Consider the following 10,459-nt stretch of genomic DNA (forward strand, 5'->3'; position numbering starts at 1 on the left):
GCAGCCAGAAACACAGGCTGATGGACAAGTCAGTGGTGTACGCCACCGCCATTCACCTCTTCCAAACGCACTCATGTGTGAAATTGAATTTGCTCTTGTTACCTCCATTTGGTCTCTGCTCTCTCTCTCTCTCTCTCTCTCCCTTTATTCTCCCCCCCCTGCTCTCTTCTATACACACATCTTTTGTGTGTACAAAGCAGACACATGATGGTGTGACATTCGCATACTGATGAGGACCTGGTCAACCAACAGATTTCTGTTCTTTTTCATCCTAAATCCTCTAAATATCAGTGTATGATTGAGGTATGCCATTGGTGGGGTGGTCTTGTGTTTTTCAGCAATCCTGAGCAACATGAGAGACAGACCTGTCAAACTCAACATGCTATTTTGTCAAATTAAACAGCTCAGGTTGGTAGCGATGAAAACTTTAGCTTTATTTTTTATCCAACTTTTCATAATTCATACTATTCATAATCATTTGCAGACATTACTATAACATATTAACATTATTTGATTAAATTAAAACATAATAAACTTCAGCATGTGGCTGCATATGACATCATTTTAGGTTTTAGTGCAGAAATGTTGGCATACTCCTCTAATTGTGCTTGTTACTGCATGTCAAACAGACTGTCTAACCTTCAGCTTAACCACACAAATTGAATACTGAGTATTAACTCAGTGTAAACATTGACCATTTTTATAGGCAGACGTTGAATGACAAGCTGTTCAGCTTCTCGTTCAACTTCTGCCTGCCCTACACTACTGTTACCTGTGTACATCGCATATCAGCTCATCTATGTCAACATGATGTAAAAAGTGTACCACAATCTCTCTGGTCTAATGTGGATCAGTGGATAAATCATACAATGAACATCCCTGGTAAAAGTATCTAGATTCATGCCGTTATCTGTGTTTATTATATGTCTGATGTTAGCCTTTTGAAGGATAGTTATGTGTCTTATGTGAAAGCATTCAATTTAAGGAAACGTACTTAGGTGGAATTAATGCAGCACTTTTGTCAGGATACAAATACAGCCTAGTAGTCTGGTAGGGGCGGCGGGGCTCAGGAGGTATAGGGTGACCGTCTGGGTTCAATCCCCAGCTCTTCCTGAATTCGTGTTGAGGTGTCCTCAAGCAAGACACTGAACCCTAACTGCTCCCGATGAGCTGGTTGGTGCCTAGCATGGTTGCCTTTGCAGTCGGTGTGTGAAGGTGTGTGTAAATAGGTGAATGTAAGGCACTATAGAAGATAGAAATGCAGGGCGGATAAGGGGAGGTTAATTACTCCCTTCCATGCTGTGGTCCAGTGATGTGCAGGCAGGAATCATGGCTTGTGGTGGACATTTATGTCAAAATTCTGTTTTTTGCGGACACAAAATGAGAGGACAATAATATTACCAGAAACACATACAGAGCTATAGTAGTCCGGCAGCCAACATGCTTCTTTTGTTTAAAGTGGGAAATTTGGTATAGTCTTTTTAATTAGCCTAAAATATTGTCTATACATTCATTAATCCACTTGCTGACCGGCTGTCGGTATTGAGCAATTTGTTTTATAGGGGTTTATATACATATATGAAGAACATCCTATAAGGCAAGATTTTCTAAATGTCATTATGCTTTATATAGCATGTGACATGTCAAACTAGAGTGTTTTCATGATTCTGAATCCATTACAACCATTACAACCATACATAAAAAACACTCCTTGGGCTAAAAACGGCCATAGCCGTCATCACAAATGTGATGAAATGTGATAAGGTCAGCTCATTTTGGGCACATTTGGGCAAGTGGTTATGGCCGTTTTTAGCCCAAGGGGTGTTTTTGTGCAAAACTAATGGTTGGAATGGATTCAGATTTCAGAATCATGAAAACCCCCTAGTTTGCATAATGACATTTTGAAAATCTTGCCTTTTATAGGATGTATAGGATCACATATAAACCCCTATAAAACAAATTGCTCAATACCGACAGCCGGTCAGCAAGTGGATTCATGAATGTATGTATATAGACAATATTTTAGGCCAATAAAAAAATACTACATACCAAATTTCCCACTCCACAACCCTGACTGCCGGACTATAGCCCTGAATGACTATAACAGGTCTGCAACTCTGAGAGTTATGGGGGTCCCTGCAAATAAAACATCTGAGAACCACTAGTATACTAGTTGGACTCCTATGTGCCATAGTCATGCCTATTCTGAAGAAAACCAGGTGACTTGACATTCAGTAATTGGGTCTTATCTCTTATGATCAAAATAAGAACATTATAATAGTGTGTATAAAGTAAAATCTAAAATGTGCATTTTGTAGTGCAATGTAGTGCAATTTGCACTACATTTTTATAGCATGTCCAAACATATATCCACAGTGTCTTAGAACAGATCTCAGTCCATTTCCAGTTCAGGGTGAGAATGTGATAATTGGCTAGTGTCTGCATCTGACAATTCAGCAGTAAAATTCCCCTTCAATTAAAAAACAGATTTATTCTACAGTTAACTGCTCTTGGAAGCATGACTTTGACTATACAGATTGTTACTGTATATGCAAAGAACTTGCCACCAGAGCGTTCTTTTCACATTCTTCCACTGGGGGTCAGCAAGCTCTGTACTTCCTTAAAATCCAAAACCAACATTAGAAAACTAAGACTGCCCATCTCACATTACTTTCTGTATCTGTGTGACTTAGGCTACTGGAGACCAGAAGTAGGTTGTGGGGATGAAGGGTGAGGACCGGATAGGTGATTGTCCAGAACTGCCGATCTGACTGATATGCAGGCCAGGGCATAGCAGTAGTGGCCATTTTGTGGTTCCACCGATACAAAGCCCATTCATTTTTTCCAGAGATTTCCAAAAATCAATCAATTATTCTAAGCCAAGAATCAAGCCATCCAGGCTCCTTGTGAATCATGACCATACAAATTTTGATTATGGTGACATTTCATACATTACATGCTCAATAAAATATTTTGTATCAAAATCTTATGTTGCCCGGCAAGTCTTGCAAAGTTTGTAGTTTGTCAGTTTCCATAAAATGCTAACAGGAACTAGCCTGGAAGGCTGCACAGCATTACTTTTTAGTCTGATGATTCAATGAAATCAGTTGCCTGCCATGAGTAGAACTCAGTTAAGCTACATGTGTGCAGCTGTGTGCCAAAAGCGTGATCACATTCCTGATCAGCTTGTATAGGATTTTGAGTAAAAAACAAGCACATCATATTCCTATGAGGTGAAAAAGATACCTATAGCCTTTGACTGAATGAGAGAAGCATGTAGATTTTTATCATAATACATTTGCAGTGATTATTCAGTTCAAATAATACCAATCTCCACACATTATGACACTTTTGTGTACAATAGCAGAATTATGCTTCACCTCATCCGCCACCAACGTTACAACTAAGGTAATGCAACATGAACGGCAAAAGTAAACCAATGTTGACTTGAAGCATAGGCCTACTCAGTGGCAGTCAGTATAAATTATACTGTAGCCTACACAGTGGCAGTCAGTATATACTGTAGCCTACACAGGAAAAATAATAGGAAATTATATGCCATTCATCATATCAGGAATCAATATCAATTAGATTAAAGGGGAGCACAAATCAATTAAATCTTTCAACAGTGATCCTCGAAGAGCCTATCATAGTTTCATCTAAACCAATTCAGCATAATGAGCATTTTGCAACCCATTTTGGGCGGGAACCCCTTTTGGTGTTTTAAACATTATGTTATAATTTAGCTATTGAACAATAGCAGATCTACAAGCTCATAGCGCGCCACCGAGTGGCGCGCTACGAGCTTGTAGGTCTGCTATTTTTGAAAAATCGTGAAAATATTTATTTCAGAAAACTTGGTTTAGAAAACAGATTTAGATTTTTTTTTTTAATTTCGAGGTCAGGCCTAAATGGGTTAAAATTCAGTCAGTCTGTGGACAGCTAATCTACAGTAGCCTTGGCCTGATCGACATGAAACAGTACTTCCAGACAATTGCACGAATCCCTCCGATCCGAGTCCGAGTCGAGTAGCAAGTAATTTGGTCCAAGTCTCAAGCAAGTCTCAAGTTTTTCTGTTGTGGGCAAGTCAAGTCAAGTCGAGTCACAAGGTTATGTCAAGTCGGGTCGAGTCACAAGGTTGTCGAGTCAAGTCGGGTCGAGTCACAAGGTTATGTCAAGTCGTGTCGAGTCACAAGGTTGTCGAGTCAAGTCGGGTCGAGTCACAAGGTTATGTCAAGTCAAGTCGGGTCGAGTCACAAGATTGTCGAGTACTGTACTGTACTGTACTGTACTGTACTGTACTGTACTGTACTGTACTGTACTGTACTGTACTGTACTGTACTGTACTGTACTGTACTGTACTGTACAAGCTCTCCTCCCTGGCCTCTGTCTGTGTGTTAGGCTGCACAACAGTGACACTTGATGGTGGTGACAATAATTATGCTATTTCCGTGCTCGGATACAGGGACACAGGGACAAACACAAGTCACACATAGCTGTCTATAGTGGTTGCACCACTCAAAAAACAGGAAAAGAACACTTATGCCAATATCAAACGAATGCCAATTTACAATATGTAAAATCACAATATCCAGTCTAATTTTATGAATATAATACTGATGCCCTGCCTGGCTGCCCATGCACAGACAGGCCTAAAGCAAGTACAAAAAGAATACAAAAAAATAAAAAATAATAATAATAATAATATATTATTATTATTATGACAATTAAAAAGGAAAAATAAAGAAATAAGACTTTCCCATTCAGACACAGAAGTACAGGCCTGTGTCTGCATTAAATTGTCTTAAGGAAAAAATAAATACCTCATGTCACTCACTGCCACACATTTTGTCTCAGTTCATTTTAAGCTCTGTAAATCAAAATGTTCTGTTGTACTTGTAGTGTAGTTGGTTAAAGACGTTGGGTTGGGAAGCTTAACGATGTTTAATTGACTACAGGCGATAGAGTGAGAGACAACGCGACGCGTCGTCAACTCCCCATGTTCAGCTGTGGATGTTTTTCTTTTCCTTTTTTTTTTGATGATCACAACTTAAGTTAGCGTCTTGTGTTGTTGTTGTTGTTGTTGGAAGCTGTTGCTGAATTAAGGACTTTTCAAATGGAATAATTTATTTGGAACAATAAAACAAGACAGGTAAGAGGAAAGTAGGAAAGGAAGTTTGCACCCGACGGACAAGCTTATTGTTCAACTGTGTAAAACATGCGTGGCTCACGCAGTTTATCAATTTGACCCAACATGATTACATGAAACCTGCATTTATAACAGTGAAGTTGTCCGAGTCAGCTTGTCTCAAGTCGAGTCGAGTCTGGAGTCATTGTCTTCCAAGTCCAAGTCGAGTTTCAAGTCGTCAAATCAGACTCGAGTCGAGTCATCATGACTCGAGTCCAATGCAGCAGAACCTCTGCCCTGGATTTTTCACACAAACCGTTCATAGCGCCACTAGGAGCCCAATTTTTGCAAAAATATATATATTTTTTTACTTCTAGAGACGTTGTCCAAAGATCAGGCAAATCGCTGAGTTTATATCCATCTCCATCATCATGTGATCAACACGTGTCTGATTTTTCATATTCCATCCTGATTGGACCCAATTGCCGCAGAACTTTTCATAATAAAACATAATAATGGCATATAGGGTAAAATAATAACAAATCCTGGAAATAACAGGAAACATATTATTAATAATGTGCTTGCATTTTGGTGATTAGCCTCTCTATAGCTTCCCCAGGAAGTATGTTCCATAATTTTGGTGCATATAGAAAGAAAAAGCTGCCTCTCCTATTATATTTTATTTTGTGTGTGCCGATTTGTGTCAAGGATCTCAGTGCTCTGGATGGAGTGTAACTATGAAGTCTGTCTGTAATGTATGCGGGGCCTATAGGCCATTGAGTGCTTTGTTGACTATGAGTAGGACCTTGAAATCTATTCAATGGGAGACTGGGAGCCAATGGACGGTGTACAGGACTATAGTGATGTGTTCTCTTTATGGTTAATAATCTGGCAGCAGCGTTGTGTATGAATTGTAGTCTGTCTAGTGACTTTAGTCTGCAGCTTATTTTGGTAGTACTGTGAGTAAAGCATTACAGTGAACTATAAGCGGCTGGTGATGAAGTCATGTATAATTTCTTCTGCATCTGGTTGTGACAAGGGAGGGGACTATCTGAGATGGGAAAAAAAATCTTTTTGGTTACTTTATTGATATAAGATGTAAAATTAAGATCTGAGTCAAGTGACTCTGAGGGTTACGTACTTGTGGTTTGACCCATGCAACTACAGTAGATGTCCTGACTCCTATAGGGAGTTCAACAGTTCATCTGAGAGGTAGAAAGGCTGTAAAAGCAGACAACCCGCAACACTCCAAATTCGAAGAGTATTCTTCTAAGTGCAAGGCTCAGAAATTCAAATGGAAACAAGGAAACGCCAGCACTCAATAAATGTCCTTTTCACATGATTTATTACCTTTATTACCAACAAACGTGTTTCGGCCAGATTGACAACGTTGAGGAAGTCCCATCTGGCCGAAATGCGTTTCTTGGTCATTCGTTAGAGTGACATGTGAAAAGGACATTTATTGAGTGCCGGTGTTTCCTTGTTTCCAGTTCAAAAGTTCATCCCTTTTAGGTTTAGCACCTCTGTTTGATTTTCATTTAGTTTTAGTATAGGTTTGCGTTCATTCGTTCAGTTATGTCAGAGGAGGTGAGGGCGTTTACTGCATCTGAGTTGTGGGGTTCCACGGACATTTATAATTGTGTGTAGTCTGCTTATGAATGCAAACTGACATTGTGTTTCCTGATGATCTCTCCTAGAGGGAGGAGCAAGGTTATACTTCCTTGAGTGATACCATTAAGGGGATAGATAGTATCTTTTCTGGACACACTTTCTCCCAGGTGAACACAGCATTTTCTCTCTGTGATGTAACGATAGGTGGAGCCAATTTTGGACTTTCCCACATGCCACCTATACGCATTTTTCAAATCAGCCTTATATGCTGGCGCTATAACAGGTTGATAACACTATAACAAGCCTCTTCACATTAATAACAACTAGACCAGGGGTCACCAACATGTCCGTACAAATGTGTCTGTGGTCTTTTTTCTGTTTTACACACCATTATAATGTTCTTATTTTGACCCACTTACTGAATGTCAAGTCTCCAGGTTTTCTTCAGAATATGTTTGACACTACTACAACTCTATGGCACATTAGGAGTCCAACTAGTACTAATGGTTCTCAAATGTTTTATTTGCAAAGACCTCCTTAACTCTGAGAGTGTTCAAATTGAACCAAATGGACCTGTAAGTTACAGACCTGTTATGTTCATTCAGGGCTATCAATGTGTTTCTGGTAATATTATTGTCCACTCATATTGTATGTCCGTGGCAAAAATGAAATGTTGACAAAGGTCCACCACAAGCCATGCAACATGGCGATGACCTCTGGCCTGAACTAGACCTGTGCCCGGCTGTAGAGCACAGAGTCGGTAACGATGGAAGTTGGAGATTATTATCCATGCCCCACCCGGCTATGGATTGTACCCATGTCAGAGTACCCGTTACACCCATCTGTCTGTGTCCCTTTTATGCCCTATATATGGAGATTTCTGTATCTGTCTTTCTGTGTTCCTATATTCCTATTATATATGTATATGGAGTTCTGTGTCAGGCATGCCCAAATATGGAGTGTTGTGATGTCAGAACAGGCCAGCTCCATATATGGATACCTGGGCAGGGGCCCTGTCTAGAGCCCAGGCAGAGGCCTTTTGTGGCGGTTCTGGACAACCGTGGGTCCGACCACTGGGCAGTGGGCACTGCACTCCCTGTGGGGGTGTGGAGTGGAGCAGTTAAGGCTCTACCAACAGTCTATTTTGTTATGGATTCTCTATACACTATAAACTATAACAATTCGTAAAAAAAAAAAAATTAAATGATCCATTCATCTCACACTGAGGCTGTATACAGAAAATCATTTAGCTCTTTAAGAATTGTCCATCATTCTTCATATGCCTGAATGCCATCCCCCAAGTCAAGTGACATATCTTATAATACAACACCACCTAGTGGATTTTTAGACTCTATGGTTTTTATTGGGATCTGTTTATTGGAGGAATGGGTTTCTGAAATGTAATTATTTATTACAGGAATGTGGTCTGGAAGAACATCATTTTTAAACAATAACTGTGAATGTGGAGGTGTTTAAAACCAAATCCGGTTTGTGCTGAAAGAATTTGCCAAAAGCCAATTTCATGAATAGCCTATATTCAATTAAAAAAAGATTATAAATGTGAAATGTTTTGTTCTGCCATTCCATATTGAAACAGGAAGACAGAGGGTATTCTGCCATTCCATATTGAAACAGGAAGACATGGGTAGCAGAGTTATAAAAGATGTCTGTGACAATATTGTGATTTGAACAAGGTGGGGAATTCATTTTATTGTCCTTCGTATCACCCTTACATCATTGTTTTGAAGTCCATACAAATTTTTGCATTTTGCATTTTCAGAACATCCTTCTTGCATGATTGATGCCTGGAGAACACTTTTCTTTTTAAGAATACATAAAAAAACAAACCAAAACAAACAATTTCTTAATTATTTCACCCAAAACATTTATAGCAATATATGACTATTGACATACAAAATGCCACAGACGAATAACAGTCTAAGTCCACACTATTGATCTATAATGTATAAATGATAGATAAGGGTTCAGGACAACGAGGCCTTTTCATGGAGGGGTCAGAATGAAATTTGGACTAAGGGCCGATTCATACTCCTATTTTACCGCTGTTTCGGCGCTGTAGTGCCGAAATGATTTCGGCTCGTCAGAAATTTTCAGTAGCACCGAAGAGCCGACTTTAGGACGGTACCCGCCCCCCCGGACCTCAAATTACGTCACATTGTAGGCTCTCCAGAGCCGAACCGACTTTTATTCGGCTCTAAAATAGGAGTATGAATCGGCCCTTAGACTGTTTTTCGTCTGTGGTACTCAAATAACGCCTGCCAGTTATAAAAGGCCAATTTGTGTTTTGACTTATAGGCAATTGCAAACCTGACTTAGGCCAAATTATTAATGGAGTAAGTATCTTACTCCAGAGTAAGTATCTTACTCGTAAGTATCTTACTCCAGAGTAAGTGTATCTTACTCCAGAGTAAGTATCTTACTGCAGAGTAAGTATCTTACTCCAGAGTAAGAATCTTACTCCAGAGTAAGTATCTTACTCCAGAGTAAGTATCTTACTCCAGAGTAAGTATCTTACTCCAGAGTAAGTATCTGACTCCAGAGTAAGTATCTTACTCCAGAGTATGTATCTTACTCCAGAGTATGTATCTTACTCCAGAGTAAGTATCTGACTCCAGAGTAAGTATCTTACTCCAGAGTAAGTATCTTACTCCAGAGTATGTATCTTACTCCAGAGTATGTATCTGACTCCAGAGTAAGTATCTGACTCCAGAGTAAGTATCTGACTCCAGAGTAAGTATCTTACTCCAGAGTAAGTATCTTACTCCAGAGTAAGTATCTTACTCCAGACTAGGCTAATCATTTTAGCAAAGTCACATTGTACTCTAGGGCCCTTTTTTAAACTAAGCCCTCGCCACTCGCCCTACACCCTTCCACTTGGTTTGAGCATAGATATATAAATAATAGAGACGGCACCGGGATTCCCCTCGCCTCCAGTGCCGTCTCTATTATTCATATATCTATGCTCAAAACAATTGGAAGTGTGTAGGGCGAGTGGCGAGGAGCTAGTTTCAAAAAGGGGGTATGCCAGTGGTTCCCAAACTGTGGTGCACGAGCACCTCCTAGGGGGTGCATGCACCCCTTGTGGTGCACGAGCACCTCCTAGGGGGTGCGCAAAATAAAAAGGCTAATGGTGGTGCTACGGTTTTATTTTAAATATATTAACATATTATGCCAATATATGGCAAGTATATGCAGAATATAGCCTATGCTGCATATACAGTATATGCCATATTCAGGTTCATATATGTGGATATGCAATTTATATTTCCATGTGGGGGGTGCGTCAGCTAGGTTGGGAGGTAACGGGGGGTGCACGGCCAAAAAGGTTTGGGAACCGCTGTTCTAGGCTCTTGAGATGTGCTATCATTACTGGGTGGGAACAGCATGATCTTTTCAATAAGGATATGGCAAAAAAAAAAAAACTTCAATAGGCCATTATTTTAGCAAGGTGACAATGTGCAGCATGTATACATACATGTATGTAGCCTATAAGAAATTGTCCTGACACAAAAATTAAATATTCATTCATTCGGTGATGACGTAAAGGTGATCAAGAGCATGACACCGCCCTACGTTCATGACGTTCCACCCCTACACCCATTACCGGACACTTAGATCAGCTAACGCAGGACATCTGTCCTCCCCCTATAAACTGAGGACAATGCTCCAAGTGTCCTCTTCTCCCTCCTCTCCAAAGCT

This window comes from Electrona antarctica, assembly GCF_951216825.1.
Source record: "Electrona antarctica genome assembly, chromosome: 1".
Classification (NCBI taxonomy): Eukaryota; Metazoa; Chordata; class Actinopteri; order Myctophiformes; family Myctophidae; genus Electrona; species Electrona antarctica.